General features: G+C 34.8%; 1 protein-coding gene across 1 annotated transcript in view; it reads left to right on the forward strand.

The window, feature by feature from the left end:
* The window catches only part of CNTNAP2 (contactin associated protein 2), a 1,027,914-nt gene that overhangs the window by 10,795 nt on the left and 996,960 nt on the right, over positions 1 to 20,159 (forward strand). The gene's annotated exons all lie outside the window — the stretch shown is intronic.

The following is a 20,159-nucleotide window of genomic DNA, read 5'->3' on the forward strand; positions in this document are numbered from 1 at the left end:
ATGTTCAGAAGGAACCTCCCATGTTTCAGTGTGTGCCCATTGCCTGACAGGTTGCTGTCAGACCCTTTCTCCATCCCGTGGAGACCTCTCTGGATGACAGCATGACCCTCTGGCGTTATCAGCCAGTCACCACAGTTTTGTGCCTTCAGCAAACTTGCTGAGGGTGCACATCATCCAGATCCTTAACTAAGATATTGAATGGGACTGGACCCAGTACTAACCCCAAGGGCACACTGCTCCAACTACACTTTGTGCAGCTTTCTGGACCTGGTTGTTCAACCAGTTTTTAATTTACTTCACTGTTCTGCAGCCCATACTGCACCAGCTTTTCTAGGGGGATTATAGAATGGTTTGGTCTGGAAGGGTAGATATCTGTATTCAACTAAGCCTTTAAACAAGTGCTTTAAAGTAAGCCTGTGAAGACATCAAATAATTCCTGAATAAATCTTTGATCATGATAAATATTTTATAAAATTTTTGGTTGAAATGGGACAACCGTAGAAAAACACATATTGGAACTTAGGTAAAAGGCTACAAATGACTATTCAGCTGTAATTCTCATTATTAAATGATAATATAATAGAAGCATATGTTCACTTTATTGTTGATGTTAATGACCCTAAATTTAGCTGTATTAGAAGTTTTAATTCTGACTTATATAATAAAATATTATGTGCATATATGTATTAGGATATGGTAGCTTGTTTTATTACCTTCATCTGCTTTATACATCATAGAATCAATGGGCTATAGAATGGTTTGGGTTGGAAGGGACCTTTAAAACTTGCCTGATCCAAACCCTCTGCCATGGGTAGGGACATCTTTCACTTAATTAGATTGCTCAGAGTCCTGTCTGACAGGACATCCACAGCTTCTCTGGGTAACCTGTTCCAGTGTCTCACCATTCTCCTCATAAAAATTTTCTTCCTTATATCAAATCTAAATCTACCCTCTAGGAAGTCTATGCAGCAGCAGATAACATGGCCCTAAAGAGCCTTAGAGGAAGATGGTTGTTGGTTTCAGTCATAAGGAAGTAATATAATCTTTTCTGACCAATTCTGGCCTGTTACCTACTACTGCTTCAACCAGAAGAGAAGATTCATTGGATTATAGAGATTCTCTGAATTCTTAATTTAATAACTTGCTATTATTAAGTCAAGTCTCATAGAAATGCCCCTCCCAGTCTTCACTAACATCTTTATATTTATAGAGAATACTTCAGAATTCTTGTCATAGACAATATTTATATTCTCAGTTTGAAAGTCACTCCTCTTTGGTTGCTAAAGATTTACTTTCATTAAATATCAGCAAATGCGTTATGTCCATTGTGAAGCATGTTCAGAAATGGGAGTTGATTTTATTTTTCTCCTCACTGGGAAAGGAAGTTGTTCTTGGTTTTATATTAAATCTGAAATGTGGTAGCTCAAACTATGTAGTTTTCATCATGTTGTGATGCCATATATGTATATCTTGAGGGATTTTCGTGAAGGGCAAAATGATCATGTCACAAAGCAAAATCTGCTATAATATCAAGGAAACTTTCTGGTGTAAATGATAATGGACTGATCTTACATATTAATGTTGACCATTTATATAGGTTTTATTGAGCTGACAGGAGAGAAATTATCTTGCAGAAAGAAAATTAATTTGCTGGAACATAACGTATTTTTTGCCTGGAACATAAGCAATTCATAGTAAATTGTTTATTTTTTTCCTGACCATATTACCCTCTTAGATAAGTCAGTATTTTGTTTGTCTTGAAGAATATTGTGATAAGTCAAGTGAAAGACTGGAATCATTGTGCTTGAAAGTGCCTAGAGAGGGAGCTTTTCTGCTTTTCTGCTAGATTCTTGAAGAGCTTAAATCTTGGATATTAACTTAGAAATATAGCAGAGGATTCACTGTACTTTGTGTCTCATTGTAAGTAACCCTTCCTACTGAATCTTCACCAACAACAGGTGAAGAAAGACTTTTGAATATAACATATTGCTTGAGTACTTCACTTGGAAGCATTTTTCTTATTTATAGAGTCCTGAAAAATATAGTTAAAGACAATGGGGAACAGGGAAGTAAATTTTGACATTCTGAAATGGGGACACAGAATTACAGGCATATCACAAAAGCAGACATATCAAAAAACACTCTAATGAGTGAGAATTCTGTCCACTAAGTTCTGACTTGAAAGTTCCCTTTAGTTCTTCTGACAAAGTCTGGAAAAGGAAGATAGAACCAAACTAGGGAGATGTTGAGATGGAAGTTAGTACTGAAGTTTCAAAATGATCCGGATTCAAAATTCGGTGGAGTGAGGTCAGTCTTTCTAGATCAGTCACATATTCCTCAAATACTAGATCAGGACCTATTTTGCCATCTTTTTTCTGATGGGGGTGCACATGCAGTGTCCCTTTGGATTTCTTGAGATTCTCTGTATCATATACACTGTAAAGTGTTGATGTAGGAAAGCATCCCCCAAAATGGTGTAAGTTGACATGTTTGCAAGTAACAGCTGCATGAAAAGTGCATGAGTAACTGAATAAAAGGAGATAAATGTAAAAACAAAGTAAGACTGAATTGTCAACTGAACTATAAAACTGAACTATAAAAAAATTGTATCATAATTTTGAGAAACCACAGCAATTGTTTCAAGTCTGCTTGTACAAGTGAAAAGAATTTATTGGCGCGTATCTCATTAACACAGAGCCACAAAGATAAGCACTATGCTGATAATTTTTCAGAGAATTTTTTGTGCAATTTCAGTGGCATGATTATCATTTTATCATTATACATATATTTAAGACAGTACTCTGCTTCCAAAGAAAAATATCATTTGCAAGTATAGCTTGTTATTTGTACTTATAAATCAATGTATTCTATGCTTTGCTTTAATAACTCTGATTAAAGAAAGCTATGGAGGATCTCACAGAGATTCAGAATAAAAAGATGTAAATGCTTCTAATAGCACACAAACTTTATATATCAAAGGAAATTTGTTCTGGTGTCAGTTTTAATGAGGACTGCAGTCATTTTTCAGCACTGGCATTTCATTCTTAAAAAGTTGTGTTTTCTTTCTTTCCATCTTCCTTCTGCCCCAAGCAGACATTTCAGCTAATTCAAATGAAAGTAGTTCTATCGTATTCCTGGAGATTCTTTTCCTTTGATTTTGGCAGAGAAGCAAGAGGGAAAAAACAGAAATCTTCTTGTATATTCTGGCAGGCAAATCCGTACTGATATCTGAGATGCACTCATACAGAGTTGAAAGATGTGAATACATCTTGATGGATGTTTTATGATAGAAGGGATGTGGAGACCATAAGGGCAACAATCAGAATGTCCTTCTGTAAAATGTTCTTGGTATTTTGCAGGGGAAGATTTAATGGACATTTACAGCTTAAATGTAATTAGCAGCTGGGTTGTATAAATATCTAGTATGGATGGGAGTTCCTCGAAAGCTGTCCAGAGGCTGTGGCAGAAGACAGGTAACCTGGAGCTGGTTTAGTTCCCTGCAGTTTTTATTGGACATTACATGTTTTGACCACCTTTTCATAGATATAAATAGAATAAATATTCAAACCACTTGTAAGAATTAACTTTCATTTACAGAAATGTAAATCTGGCCGTGCGTTATGTATGCCTTTAATACAAAGAGAAAGTGTGTGTGCATAAACCAATACTTAAAATGCAAGTGATGGCAGCAAAAATTTTCAATGGTGGATCTCTAATTTTGTTTCAGTAACAGTAATGTTTTCACAAACATTTCATGTTTGTATGGTTTTCATAACCCATACTAAAATAGTCCAGCCACATTCTATACCGTAAAATATCCCTTAGGTTTGCAAACTGCATTTATGAAATCTGACTAGTAGAAAGGTACCAGAAATACTTTCAAAGAAGAGATCTGATTCAGTTTCAGATTTGCTCTTCAAATAAAAGCTTTGTATTGTTCTGGATTTGTTTAATTGAATTTAATACACATAATCAGGCTGCTAAATGGACTTCATACCTAAAGCCTGATTTTTTTCAGAATAACTCCTCTGCTAGTTTAATTTCTGTGACTTGGGCAATTTTATGGTTGAAATAATAAGGGAGCTTACTCTCATAGACTCAGAGAAGATGGAAAAAAAGATAACATAAACATTGACTTCTAGGGACACAATAATAAATAAACAAACACTAGCAACCTTACTCAAGGTTAATTATGAGTTTATTGACTTCTGCGTAATCCTTCTAAACAATTAATACTTTTTTGTTAGTTATCAAGTTTATTTCTAGAAGGATGAGCCCTTCAGAAATTAGTTCTTAAGGATTTTGAGTTCCAAAGGTTACATTCTGTTCAAATCAGAAATGCAGATACTAATTTATCTAGCTGGTACTGAGTGTTCAATTTTAGAATACACAAGTTCTGTCCATCTTAATCACACAGTTAGAGTTTTTCAAAATAGCAATGAATTAAGCCATGAAATGTATGTGATTTGAATGGCACGTAGAAGGTAGAGCTATCAGTTATTTTTTTTAGTTTTTTTTGACTGTTAAGCGTGACTTTTTGGCTGACATGAGATGGTTTTATAAAATTTTGAGGCTTAAAAAACTAGAATAGTATCCAATTAAATTGACTGATTAGAAATTTAATCTGTAAAAAATGGATAGTTTATAGTATGAAAATCTTGTATCTGAATGTCTTCAGGTCTTTGAAAGCTATCACATGTATTCAGATAATTTCAACTACTAGTCACGATCTTTCTCCACACAAGCTAAGAATTATTTACCCTCCAGTGTGCAATAAAGCATCTGCACTTCCAGTGCATAAAATCAGCAGAACAATATGCATCTAACATAATTTTTAATAGTTATTAATACATGTTCAGTTAAAGGCATTTCAGTCACTGATCTGAAAGTCTGAACTACTCATATTTTACAATGGATTGTCTGTCAATATCTTTGTAATTTTGATTAGTGTTACACTTGATAGAATCTCCAGAAGGCCATCTTTCTTGGAAGTGTTGTAACTTACAACAAGGTTCTAGAGATGGTTTAGGCACATTTTGGTCACACTGAAAGTCTGGTTTTTTTAACATCTGGTGTGATTTTTATATGATTGCTAAATATATTTTCAGTGTTTGTTAATGCCATCAGACATACTGCTACATCACAAATGAATTGCACATCCATACATCAAGTATTACTTACTGTATTTCGTGCTAAATTTTATGTTTCATACACTAAACAAGGTAACTTCCCATGAAGTTATAATTTCTGAAAACCCCTTATGTTGCCAAAATATTGCTAAGTTTTAGAAAATAAAACATTGGAGACCATCTTGGCAAGTAGATGTATCAGCACAATATGGCATATACAGTGAAGCAGTTATCTGTCCCATAGCTTCACTGCTGTGCAGTGTTGAGGAGGCAGCTCCGGGTTGGTGTATATGGAGTAATATTCTGTGGGTAAATAAGATGTCCACTTAAAATGTCCACGGGGCAGTGAAAAAGGAAACTTGACGCCAGTTTAAGATTGGATAAAATTTATTAGAGCCAGTTTTACTTCGAGGGGAACACAATGATTCATAGGGAGCTAGGATCATAATATGAATACCTCAGATTGTTGCTGAATTATGTGACTGCTCATAAGACCAGTAAGGACTTAAGAGATATATCTATCTGACTGCAGATATTCAGTTGCTCATACAATAGACATGAGCCTTCCACTCTTCAAGTGCAGATTGAAGTCCACTAGGAGACTTTACTAATTTTATTGTTAATTCAGTTTCTGGGAGCAAGGGAATAGTTCATGAGAGCTGCAGTTTGAATCATCAGGCACAATATTCTTCATTCCAGTTACAAGAGGCTGCCCATTTCTTCTTGAGGTTCCTGCTTGGGTCCTAGCCTCAGTGGAGCAGCTGACTTGTACTAGAAGTGCAAGGGTTTGTTCTGTGCAAGTGCAAGGGTTGATTCCCTAAAGATCTTGTTGCAAAGAATTGGGAATCTTTAAGGTGATTGATCAGAACTTTATAGAAGACCTAGGACCTTTTTTCAGAGGTGATTATAAAACGATCTGAAATGTTTCAGTGAGAGTTTTGGCAGGGAGTTTGCAAGCCAACAGAGATTGAGAAGGAAGTTGTGAATACACAGGGGGAATTTTTAGCTCCTTTCAAAAAGGTCAGAGCTGATATCACAACAGAACCCTTTAGATGTGCTTATTTGATCAGGGACAGGATATACATTGACTGATACTAAGTGAGGGATTGTTAAGCCTAAGAAAACTCAACTGGGCCTTTATGAAAGCAGGTCAGCTAACCTCAGCCATGTCTTTTTGGCTAGCAGCCGTAGCACAAAGTCCTCCCTGAGTTTGTCCTAATAAGCCAGAGTTAAACAGAACAGAATTAGAAATAAATTTGATTGCCTAACTTAAAGATGCCATCTCAGGTATGGTCTTATTTTGATGTGCAGTAAATAAAATCACCTTTTCCCATCTTTTTAACATTCGTATGGGGGTTCTAACGCCAGACTGAGACTGAGCTGAGAGGTTTGGGAGTTTATACTATGACTGACTGGGTTCCTGCAGCATGCACTAATGAAGGTGTAACCAAATAAATACCTGTGTTTTGTACCTTTGCTTTTTTTTTACTGCATGTGTGGGCTATTAAGTCCTCAAGCCATTTTTGAGTACCAGTATGTCATAGTTTGGGATGGATTGTTTTTTTTTAAAATCTGTGTTAAAAGTTCTCTTTGTGAGTGACTTTATATCAATTTATACAACAAACAACATTTCCCTCCAGGCAGTCAGTATTTAATTTTCATGTGAATACTTGTTTTTTACAACAAACATATGAAAGAGAGCTTCTCTTTCAAATAAGAAGAGGCACATTATGCTTCAGATCAGTTTTGTACAAGAAATAAGTCAGAAAATTAATCAAACCCCTATTTTGCATTCAACAGATCATTTAGTAAACAAGCATAGAAAATTAGAAGCCTATTGAGTACAACTGTACTATTTTCTTGATCAGAAAATTTTAATTAAAAATAGGAGCATAGTAAGACAACTTGCTTCTTATTGCTCACTCCTCTTAATTGCTGAATATCATGAATTTGTTCTTTTTGTCAAATTTCTACTAAATTATACCTGATCAATGCAACTCCAAAGCATATAAAATTTAAGTTCATAAAGTGGTACAGAAATCAAAATATTGTTTTCCAGAATACCAGCTTTAAATAACACATTATCAGATAAACTTTAAAAGTTATTTAATTTAAAATTCCTCTGTAATCAAATAAAGAAGTTGATCTTATCTGAATCATTTATGTTTTCATTCATTTTCCCATGCCCACCCTTTCTTACACAAATTGGTTCTTCAGATAAACAATTTGCCAAAATCAAGTAGATTCCTTCAATCCCCTGATCTTTCAATATCCTAAATTGCACTTTGGTACCCTATATTTTTTTCTTTGTAGCCAAAAAGGTTCTAATTCTGTATGAGAAGGCACAGGTTCATGTTCCATTGTTGTAATATTTCCTTTTTATCTTCAGCATACTGACATCAGTACTACATTTTGTTTTCCAACTTGATGATGATGATGATGTGGGATTTTTTTCTTTTTAAATTATAACAAACTTTTTTTTCCTTTAGCATAACATAAAAATGGACAGTCTTCATAGATTAACTGTTGATAGGTGACATTTGATTTAAAAGATGTTCACAATCTCATCCAGCTATTTTGCAGCTGAGGAAGTTTGGATGCATGATGAATATGTGTTGAATGTTACAGCAATCACTGGATTGACTTCAGGATGCCCACTATTTAATGTTGCTAACCCACTTAATGTTTTGATGCTGACTTATGAAGTAAATATATTCTTCTGCAGCATTCCCGCATGTCATTAAAACTGTTTCCAACACATTTTTTTTGGCATAGAACTTGACCTACTTTTACACTTTTATGGTTTAAATTAAATTATTACTCGCATTATATTCTTTTTTTATGGAAATCTACCATATCAATCTTTAAGAAAACTGCACTACACTATAACTAGTACGTGTGTGATTTTAATCATAATAATATTTTATAGCTGAATAATAACATTCCATGATTAGGGATCTAGTAATAGTGTACAGACATTGTGTTCAAAGCAATAATCATTACTCAAGTAAGCAGTGCCTGCAAAGTCATCCATACTTGTGTAAATATAGAAATTACCTACATTTATAAGGAATGAAGGATCAAACCCATGCATTACTTAACCATAATACCTTCTTACACTATGTAAGCCTTTTTATATGCATGCTGCAAAGGAGTACATTGAGATTAAGGAGGTACTTGATTTGCAAAAGGCACGTGAGGCATCAAGTCAAGTGGATCAGTTGCCACTGTCCTTTAGTATCAGATTGCTATACAGTTTAACGTTTGCCCCCAAACCTCTTTTCTTACTGTCATGCAGCTTTTCTTCTGCTTTCTAAAGTGTCTGAAAGACAGAGATGAAGTGTTTTTCTTTGGAGAGCAACCATTTAAAATGCTGAAACTTGAGGTATAAAATGCAAAAGAGGAATTTTAATGAATGGTTTAAAATTTAAGTATTACTCTTATAATCGTGGCATCTCTTTCAGACTTTAGAAAAAGTGGGTGTATCCATAGACTTGTCTGTTTTTCTCCAGTAATATATAGCATATAGAATTATAAAAAAACTATCCCTCTGTATAAACCTTGCTTTACTCCCTATTAATGTTATTATTCACCATTACCTCCATGTGCCTGACAGCAAAGTCCTGTGACACCTGAAATTGAATAGTAAATCTATTTTTAGGTACTTTCTAACTAAATTTATGGCAAATTAACAAAGATTTCAATGTGTTTGGCTCAAACTGGGATAAGACAATGCCAGTCCCGAATCTCCACTCTGTCAGCTAACATTGTAGAGATAAAGGACTAGTAGTATCCTCAGCAGTACTATAACCACTATTTCATCAGCTCTGTTTCATCCTCTTCTGGTGTTGAATTTGTATGAGTTCTATTCCTTATTTTTCCAATTCTGGGCAAATTAATTAATTTCCTTATGCTACAGCTGAAAATTATTTAGGTGTTTTGAGCCACTGTAGTGACATAAGAGATGGAGTAATTATCCTTCTGAGCACGTGGAAAAAAAGGAGAGATGGGAAAAAGAAGAGAGTAATGGATTAGGAAACAAGACAGATTACAATTTTATATTAAGATGCTACCAGATTTCGTTACATTCAGTTTCAATATCTCACCCTTCTCAAATTATGTTGACAGATAAAATTGATTTTGTTCAGTTCAAAGGTTATCAATTATTTAGAAGTTCATTAGTCCTTATGAGAAGTAGGATTTCTTGTGGGTGATTCTGTTATGGAGAAATTATAGTGAAACAGATATTAAATTCAAGGTATAGCACAAAATGTATGTTTTGTTGACTTTCAGTGTAACTTATGCTTCTCAATGTCTAAGGTAGTAGGGGACCAATGGTGGTATTAAACTTATAAATCCAGTGGAAATGGGCTTTTGATACCTATCACAAAATCACAGAATGGGTAGGGTTGGCAGGGACCAGGTTGAGCCATCTCGTCCAACCTCCCCACTCAAGCAGGGTCATCCTAGAGCACATGACACAGGATTGCATGCAGCTGGTTCTTGAATATCTCCAGTGTGGGAGACTCCTCAACCTCTCTGGGCTCTGTTCCAGTGCTCAGTCACACACTCAGTAAAGAAGTTCTTCCTCATGTTCAGGGGAAATCAGTTTCTTCCCATTGTCATGTACTATTGCTTGGCATGACCAAGAAGAGCCTGGCTCCATCCTCTTGACACCCTCACTTCAGATACATCAATACATCTTGTGCCATAATCTAACTTTTAGTCGTCTTTAGTTTATTGCCCTACATCAACCTGTGTAAGTTAGAGTGTGTCACAGATATCTCAAGATCCACTCCCATACTGAATTCCAGCTCTTCTATCTTTTCATTTGCTGTCATGTTTACTACAAAACTTCTGGAAAAAAATGTATTGAGTTGTGACCTAAAGTAGGTAGTGATTTTGGCACAAAAACATTGGTAACTGCTAAGCTTTCAAGGCAATGGAGCTGCAATACAGCTGTCTCTGCCTCTCTCCTCCTACCACAGCCTGCCAAATGCATGCAGTGGGTAAGTTAAATAGTTTTGTTTAAGAACAAGAAGTGAAGTGATTTATAGCAGCTTGAATCTGTTTGTGCAAGCATAATTGTTTACTGAAATTCTTTAGAGTACATTCCCAGGGGCTATGGAAATTGGTCCAAGAACAAGTTGTGCTATGCTGCTGCCCCAGTCTACTGTCAATATCAGCTCTTCTCAGATAGAGAAAGGAGGTTTCCATCTTTCTCTGTCTTAAAAGAATTCATAGCTTACAGAAGGAGAAAAGCATTTTTCTCTGCTGAAGTGTAAATGTGGGGAATAAAGTGTTATAATTCAGAGACAAATAAAACTATTGCAAGTGTTTGGCCACTAAATCTGAGAGTTAGATAAAAATTTTGTAGCACCAAACCTTACTGTGTATTTCTCAGTCAGCTTCACGTGTTTTAGATTTTGATTCAGACACTTTGAACGTGTCTCCATCCCAAAACCCCAATGATAAGAAGCTTTATCATTGTCTATCCTTTTCCATGATCCTTATGATTCTTCACAACTTTGAACCTGCCACTTTAGGATGTAAGATAGCAAAAATGTTGAAAACACTGGCATAGCATTTGTTGTATTAGCATGCAAATTAGCTATAACTTTTCAGGAAAGTGATTCATGAAAGTAACTTTTGATGTTGATCTTTATCTTAAATATAATTTAAGAATAAAAGAAATTGTTTTAAAAACTCTTAAGTTTGTGTCATAAAAACACAAACTACTTAGCCAGTGTTTTGAGGATTTTTTTCATTTGTATGTTTGTGGAAGATCACTTTTATAAATACCTGAATATCCATGTGATTTTCTATTTCCAACTAGCTTGTGAAATCTCATTAGAGGAGATAAGTTTCATATTATTATGAGGGATATTCATCATCTACAGCACCTACAGCATGGGCATAAAAGTCAAACTTGATTCACACATTTCCTAGGCATCCATTACTGTTCTCTCTAATGATCATCATTGCTGCAATAATGATCAAATTATTTATTTTCAGTTCTTATCTTTCCGGCCTTTAAAACAGTTGTGTACTTGTAGAGAGTAAACTGACTGAGTGGTGGTTTTTATAGAGCACTTGCCTTCTTAAAAATCCCATTTTGTAAGTCTCTGCAAGTGAATGTACACATATAACGTGCTTAGACTCTGAAAATATGAGCTCTGATCTTGGAGGAAAGAATACTGGAAAATATCTGGAGGATACTGAGTGCAACTTTGGACTTGCTAGTACAAGAAAGACATTGACATACTGAAGCTACTCCAGCAGAAAGCAACCAAGATGTCTGATGTCTGGATAGACACAATGTAGGAAGAGAGGCCCAGGGAAATGGTTTTACAAAGCCTTTAATATAGAAAGCTCAAGAGAGGGAGATATTTCTATTGTATTGAACTACCTAAAGGTAGAATGTTGAGAAGATAGAGCCATGTTCTTTCCAGCAGCAGGAAAAGAGGCAACAATCCCAAGTTGCAACAATTTAAGTTCTGCAAAAATACTACAAAAAATTTTATAGCGTGAGCAGGAAAATATTGGAACAGACTGTCCAAAGAGGTTAAAGAATCTTCATTCCTGGAGATGCTCATTATTCAACTGGACAAGCATCTGAGCAAGGCCTACATCTGCATACTGGAGATAGCTATATTGCTGCAAGCCTGCTGGCAAGGAATTCTGCCTGGGCTTTGTAGATACAAAACAGGAGAACAGAGGCAAGGTGGTCAGTTGGGTAAGACCTAAGGAACCTAATGATTGTGGCAAAGTTCACTGGAGAATGGGTCTGAAGCCTGAGATAGGGGCTTTTTCCCTGTGTGACCTTCATGTCAAATAGGACTAGGAAAAGAACACAGGAAAGCTGTCCTGAAGTACCCAAAAGTTTGCAAGAAAGGAAGCCAAGGCTTCATCTAACAAAAATGCAAACTGCCATTAGAGTGATGAATGATGCCACCACCAGCTGTGGCAAAAACATAAAATGCCCTGAAACAAGCTCCTTACGTCTCCTTTTAGAAACTAGTACACAGGATTGCTCAAATTAACAACTGGAATGTATGCCACACGAGCCCTGTGAAATAGAAGTGTGTTGGTTTGTGGTAGAACTATCTCTTCTATACATCCACAAATTCTCTTGTCAATCTACAGTTATGAAACAAAGAAAACGTGGAGGGTGTTCCCTATTAATAATGCAACTGAGAGTATATGTACAAGAGCACTTCAATTCTATATTAAAATGGGATAAAGGAGCATTAAGAGTGCTTTTTTATTGTGCAACTCTCTCATTTTGGCCTCCCTGGAGAACTGTCCTTTTCTACCTGGAAACAAGGTGGAAAACACAAATGTGCAGATGTGCAATTCATAATATGGCATAGAAATTATATTTTCATGCTGATTCTTTCCAGTTTATGTTCTGAATTTTATACCAGTGTCTCCAGGGATGTTGATGTGTATCTGGTTCCTAAAGGCAAAATGAGTGGTCAAAGTTTTTCAAGATGACTACATCCTGTTTCTGCTTGTTAGGGCTCCAGAGATGGTTTAGGGAAGTTGACTTATTTTACCTCTGGTGCTCCCTGAAGGAAATTACTGCTAGGATAATACAGTTCTTTAAAATACCCAGTATCCAGCAGCTATGTGGCTAAGCAAACTCTGAATTTATGAAGCAATGGGGATGCTTCTTTTAAAAATTAATATATTTTTTCATGAGAATATCCGTTAAATTATTACTACTTTTTATATTAAATACTTGTAGCATTTGATTAAAATGTTTGAAACATGTGATATGTTCCTTTATTAGTTGGATATTTTTAATATTCTACTTAGCAATTACTACCTTTTAATGATTGTCATTCAAAGAAGAATTAATAAGTGTTATGTCTGTATCAATACATTACATTGTCTTCTCTCTTATGGCTAAGGCAGCATATCTTTTAAAAAGACATCCAACTTGGGGGGGCAGTGGGAATTCGGGAGTACCATTCCTAAACCATGACAATGTCATATCTGAAATTGTAAGTTCCCGCTCAACTATCAAAAAATAAAAGTGTTATTGACTTAACCTTCCCCCCAAAATACCCAAAAACATTTGCAGTAAAAATATGTAAATAAATTCATCCAGACATGTACCACATAAAAATGTTGTACTTAGCTTGTAACACTGAAGTTGACATAATAATTGACCTACATGGCATCACTACTTATTTTAACAGATGGCTTGCAATCAAAATCGGGGTTAAGTGGCCCTTTATCTGTGTGTGTCAAACTGGACTTTCAGGAATATCTGAAATTCTATTTTTTTTTTCAATTTCTGATTTTCATTTTCCCTGCATTTTTACAAAGTCTGCCACTTTACAGCTTTATCCAACAAAATAGTAGAAATAACAACAATGTCTGATTTATTGAAGAGTATGAAAATTTTAGTCAATATAAAGAAAACAGTCCCTCCATGTCCCCTGCTACTTTGTCTAACAATGCTAATTAATTTCATTTATTAATTCATCCAGTAAATTTAACTGCTGGTAACCACTTAAGAAACTCAGAAGTCCAAGTTAAAGGTCTGGTGAGATGGTAGACTCACATCACAATAAATGTGAAAATTCTTCCAGTGCATCTTTCCACATGAAGTCTAAATTGGTCTCTTGAGTTACTTATCTTTCTTCTTCCACTGACTATATCTGAAATCTAAGATAGCTAGGTTACTGATTTAGATATCTAATTTAAGCATCTAGAATTGATGATATTAACATAGGCTTAATATTTCTAATCAAGAAAAATAAACAAGAAAAAAACTTCTTTTGGGTGTCCAAAATACATTTTTCCTGGTTGATTCAAGTTCAGCATTAAACTTTCAGTTGTGTTATTTTTGTATCCTACTAGCTTTTACCACATTAGCTTTATTCCTGTGTACTGAGTAGTGTCAAGTTTTACATCACAGCAGTGACCACACTGTATTTCAGAAGAGAAGACTGTGAATAAAACAGTGTGCATCACTTCAACATACACTCGTCGCACAACTAAACTGTTTCTTTGCAGAAGAATTCACATCTAAATGTGAATATTTCACATTTAGACATATCATTGAACTTGATATGGAAACAGAAGCAGGGCATAAGGAGTTAATAATCAGATCCATTAGAAGACCTTGAAGCCAGCTGGGTCCAACACATAATCATGGTTCCCAGACTGAAAATCCATTCCAAGTGATTTTTTAAGAGAGGGTGTAAACTTTCTGCCTATAATTGGTCACATTTGCTCACAATTGGTCACAAGTTATCAAACTGAAAGAATCAACTAAGAGTTAAGTTTATTTTTAGATTCTGTAGCAATGCATAGCGAAAGTGTTCTATCTCTTAATAAGATAAATATTTCTGAGATTTCTAAATGATCTCCAAATGAGATAATCTCTTAATAATTTCTTACACTGATCTCTCAAATTACAGTGTATAGGCCCAATCCAAAGCCAGATGGAGTCATTGAGATTTTTACCATAAACTTCAATAGGTTTTGCATTATAATAGTTTTTTTTGATTATAAATAAAGCAATAAATTTCAGTTTGTAATAATACAGCTCACCATTTCCATGTGTAACATGAGTGTAAAAAATGTGTTTAAAATTTAAATTTATTAGTTTAGATTAGACAAGATATGGGGCTTTTTTCCCCCAAAAAAAGTTAAAAGGGGTTCAGGGCCACACTTTGTATTCTTTACCATATTCTCCTGGCTTAGCTGAACAGCTGCATTCTCCCCTCTCTTGGCTGACTCAGCGCCCTGAGTAGAACAAAATGTAAGATTCAGTGATGGTAAAACTGCAAGAATCTGATTATGAAGTGATCCTCCAGGGCAGAGGTCCTGAGTTTCAATCCTTCCTCTAAAATTGATTGTACATTTTTTCAGATCATTTTGTAATGTGAAATACAGAAAGTTGTTTTTATTTTAGCATTTTTTTGGAGTGAATAATTTCCTTAGTTGTAAACATCCATATTTTGCTTAAGTGAGGTACTTAAGACTTTTTCTGGATCTAATTCCGAATGCCCTGAAACCCTAATTATAGATTCCTGCATAATAGCAAGACATTATACTAAGCACTGTTTCTACATTAGAGGATGTAGGCTATTTAACTGTATTAAGAAAATACAAATATATGTGCTAGAAATTTTACTTCAGCAGAGATCACCTTAATGAGTATTATAATAATATTCTCTTCATGTTTAAAATGATGCACTAAAATCCCATAAGTACTGTACTTCTACCAATCTGTGAATTATTAATAAGGTGATAATCATGTTAATAATGCTGCCTTATTAGGTCTTGATATATCTTGTTAACATGCCAGTTAACTGCCTGTTGGTATGGAGGGAAAAAGTGGTTTTTTGTGCTGGGGAGGGTACTAGAGAATATTTTCCTAACAGAGTTTATTATGACTCTTTCTAGTTTGTTGGTTTTATTTTGGTTTGTTTGTTTGTTTTTAACTGCTCTTCTAGTTAAAGACTGTGATTGCCCAGTCTCAGTCCCGCTTGTCAGTTTTACATGTCTTTATAACACATGAAGGATGCTGGCATAGTATAGTTAATGCATTACTGTAAAATATACCTTATTGAAAGTTCTAAATTACTAACTCAGTATGTTAATCAGTAATGTGACCACTTGAGGCAAATCTCATTTAAAGCAACAACAATAATAAACCAATGGAAAAACACAGAATGCGACTGTTTATTTTCATTGTCCTAAATATTTCTTTCAGTATGTTAATGTTCTAGGTTGTCAGAAAAATACAAAAGGAAAGAAATATGTCTCTGCAACTCAGAAGTAACAAATGGCATAAAGACTGAGTCAGGTCAGTTTGATAAACCAAAAATCTGTCATCCATCTCTCTCAAATCTTAATGCAAGCAAGAAAACAAACAAATAAGCAAGCACTGTTGACTTTTTTTTTTTAACTTAGAAAAATAAAGCTGTTTATTTGTTTGCATTTTGCATCTTTAATACTGAGTTCTCCTCAGAAGTTTAAAATACACAGAACAGAAGTCTGTTTCCATAACATTTTCAGTCCATTTTGCAAACCTTGGAGATCTGTGTGGTTTGGCTTTCAGCTGCTAGTTTGAAGTTTTACAAATTTATCTCAAAGAAAATGAACTTCAAGCAATCCATTAATAAACTTGTAAGACCTAGGTAACTCATCAACTTGAGCTTTCCTTATGTTGTGATATAATTTTTTTTTCATTTCATTATTTTTTCAGCTTTATCTAAGGCCTCTTGTAAGAGTAATAATTAGAGTGTTTTTGAGGTGGCAGAGGGGACATGCTGACAAATAAGTATTATCCTGAGTGTACCAAGTTTTATTGTTTTGATGCTGGTTGTTGGCACACAGTGACTTTTGTGCATTGGTGGATCAAGTACAAGATGCACATTTGTTGTCCTAGTCACACTAATGCCAACATGTGTGTAATCTGAAGCAGTAGGACACATTATCTTGAAGCAAAAAAACCCAAGGGAATTATGGTTGACATTTACATGCCATGTAAGAGGGGTTATCTGATCTGACATTGCCTGAAATTTCTATTTCATAGAAATAATAATAAAAAGAATTACAGTAAAATTTTACCGGTAAAACAGAATTTCTGACTTTTTTTGAAAAGAATAAACTGACATAATATTTTCACTTTCTTAACTATTATTATATTATTATCAAAATGTTCTAAATTGGATACTTCTGCTAACATGTCAAAACATTTAACATTAAGGAGAAACAGAGTGGAATAGTGGTGTGCAGGGTTTCTTCTCTCATTCCTTCCTTCTCCTTCCCCACATTATCAAAGCATCACTAGTCCTAAATATTCCCAGTAGCATCTTAATTTGATCACTGCAATGAATAACACTGAAAAAGTGACAATTAAAAAGTCATCTGGTTAAAGCTGAGAAAAAAATGTCTTCTATTTCTTTCATTAGATTTTTGATGATGCAAATATGCAGAATGTTCTTCTTTACATCAAATCAGCATTTTCTGATGGAAAACTGTTCCAATTTAAGCACTTTTTTGCTAGGTGGTTACAGATAATGTTCTCATCCAGTCAGTAGCTTGCTGTGTGCTGATTAATTCTCTGTCAGAAAGGTTTGGTTTTTCTTCACCAAATAATTTACTGAGTCCTTTATGAAATATCTTTTAAGACTTCACCATAGGAAAAAAATTTGAAGTTCAATTGCTGCCTGGGAATCTGTAACTAATGAATAATACTAGTCTAATTAATGTCAAACTAATTCAAGTCCTGCAACTAGCTAGCTGAAATAATTTTCACTTCTTCAAGTACAAATTATATTTAAAATCCATAGAGAGTTTCTAATAATACCAAACATCAATGTCTTACCTGTGCGGTGCGAATCTCTAATAAAAACCTGAAATGAGCAGTTAAAAGAAATATGATTAGGACTTAGAGTTATTGCAACGAAAATTTATTTTTGTTTTCCAGACTTAATCTTTTCATGTGCACTCTCATATGTACTCACATTATTCATTTTCATATAGAACCTTCCCTTAGAAAAATAATTTAAGAAGTTGATTTAGTGCACAGCAGGAGGCCAAGCTTTTTTAGAACTGGATGAATCATGGGAGAGCTCATTTATCCACACCACAGCCATGACAAGTCTGATGGAACCGGCTGCTAAGAACTGCCTGGGCTGTGATTGCCACTGAATCAGTCCCTGAAGAGTCACCACCCGGAGCAAAAAAGTTTCACCGAATGCCTAACACAATTTCCAGCTGTATTAGCTATGTAGTGACAGCCAGCAAAACTTCCTCTAAAACACCCATTGACACCCTTTTATCCGTTTAAAAACTGCTTCCCACAACTAAGCCTAAAACGAGGAAGCTTCTGAGCATTATTAGTATGTTATAAGTACGCTATTTAATATATGATTCTTTTTTTTTCTTTGTGTTTATATTTTTTCCTTTTTTTGCCTGCAGCCATAGCCACATGTCAAGAGTAAATGAAAGTACAGCCCATATATTTAACGTTTTGAGCTTAAGTCCATAAGGCCTATTACACAGCCTCCCACCCTATGTGCTGGAACTCTGTAACCAGTAATTTGCACAACATCCCATTGCAAATTAGTGCTTAAGAGATACATCACCTCATCAGTGAAAGTACTGATCCAGTAAAACTGCTCCAAAGTCTTTATTTGATGTCCTAGCTGTATTAGTGCCTTGTCATTTAAGGTCAGTTACAGGGGCTGTTGGAAGCCAGTGACCTCAGCTGGCAGCTCTTTTGTGGCACTATAAGGTGATAAAGCCTTCTTCCATGGCCTTTTCTTAGTGGTTTTTTAGTTGTTCTTTTTTTTTACATTGAGGTTTCCGGAGAGAAAAGATGAAAGGCTGAGGAGTATTATGCACGTCTTTCTGTTCTTTCCTAATTAATCAAATACTAAGGGATACATTTGTGTTTGAAAGTGAAGATCTGCATTACTTTTTTGGCTAGTTCTTAATACAGTTATAATCAAAAAGAATTTAATGCTTGAAATATGCAATTTAAAAGTTATAAAGAAGTTAAAGGTTGACTAGACTGCAAAGAATCCCTTCTCAAACTGTAAACAGGTAATTTTGTCCCTACCAACAGAAGGTGTTTGGGCCTCAAGTTCTGAAACAAATGATTGGAGTCTAAGAAATGTGTGAAAAATTAAAGAAAAAATATTTTAAAGCATCCAGGGGTAATTTTTATTTTCATTGTGTCACTTGATCAACTCAATTATGTTTAAATACCATTCTGTGTTGCCCATTATGTAATTTATAATGTCATTTTGTTTGCTCTACAGAAAACCTGGATTTCTTTGTTGCTATGATAACTTTAGATATGATATTTTGAAATGTTTAAGCACATTGTTTCACTTAAGTATATATTATGGATGTAAATTAATTTCAGTGGCAAATCTAGAGAGGAATTCAGTTCTTATGTGGGGAAAAAAGCTCAGATAGTTGAAATCTTCTGTAAAAGGAGTAGAACAAAGATGTTTTTAGTTCAGTGGTCTACCTTTTCCCTTTGGAAAATTCCCACAGGGAATTTTGTGTACCAAAGGTCTGAGAAACCGAGCCATCATTATTTGCAATTCTTTATTATACTCCTCCATATATCTTAATGTGAAGTCATTTTCTGAAAGGAGAAGCAATATGTTTTTGATTCTGAACTCACTAGCTGGCTAAAATTACCTTTTGAGAATTAACACATCATGCAGAAGTTGATCATACTTTAAAAATATTTCCTTGTATCTTGAGATACCTTTTATATCTTGAAGATGTCCCTGCTCATTGCAGGGGGGCATTGGACTATAGGTGACCTTTAAAGGTCCCTTCCAATCAAAACTTGTGGGGGAAAAAAATATCTGAGTTGGCATTGTACATTTCAGCATAGCAAACAGACATCTGAACTTACTTTATCTGAGATAGTATAGATACTGGAAGTTCTCAAAACACAGCCATTAGGTACACAAGAATTTACCTTTTTCATATTGAACTATGTCTTTATCCCAGAAAGAGTCAAAGAATTTGTCTGGGGCACAAATTTATTAGTGTCTAGCTTAAGATCTCCAAAAAGGAAGTCATCAATAACTTGCTAGTTGTTCTATTCTGAAAAATAGGAGATCACTCTTGTTGCTCATTTTTTCATATGCCTCTTTACTTGTCTACATTTATGTTTTAATTTTTGACAGTCTGGAGTCAGAAAATGCATTTCCATATTAGACTTTTCATAAATATCATTTAGAAAATTGAGATTCTAGGCTTTTCATTGGATGCATTTCGGTCTACACAGTGTAAAAGACAACAAAACATAAACTGTTTTTATGTACTAAAGTTTGGATTCCCACAACTAAAATCACTACAGATTATGCTGAGCCACATCTTCCTGTGTTTTTTATAGTCCATCATTTTCTGTTCTACATAGGGTTTGTTTAGTTTTGTTTCAGAGATGCTTGGCAGAAGCACCTTCATCCAGAGATAATCTGCAAAGTATCAGTCACGTACTTGGTTTATATCCAAACTACCTTTAAT

Source organism: Pseudopipra pipra, chromosome 1 (genome assembly GCF_036250125.1).
Source record: "Pseudopipra pipra isolate bDixPip1 chromosome 1, bDixPip1.hap1, whole genome shotgun sequence".
NCBI lineage: Eukaryota > Metazoa > Chordata > Aves > Passeriformes > Pipridae > Pseudopipra > Pseudopipra pipra.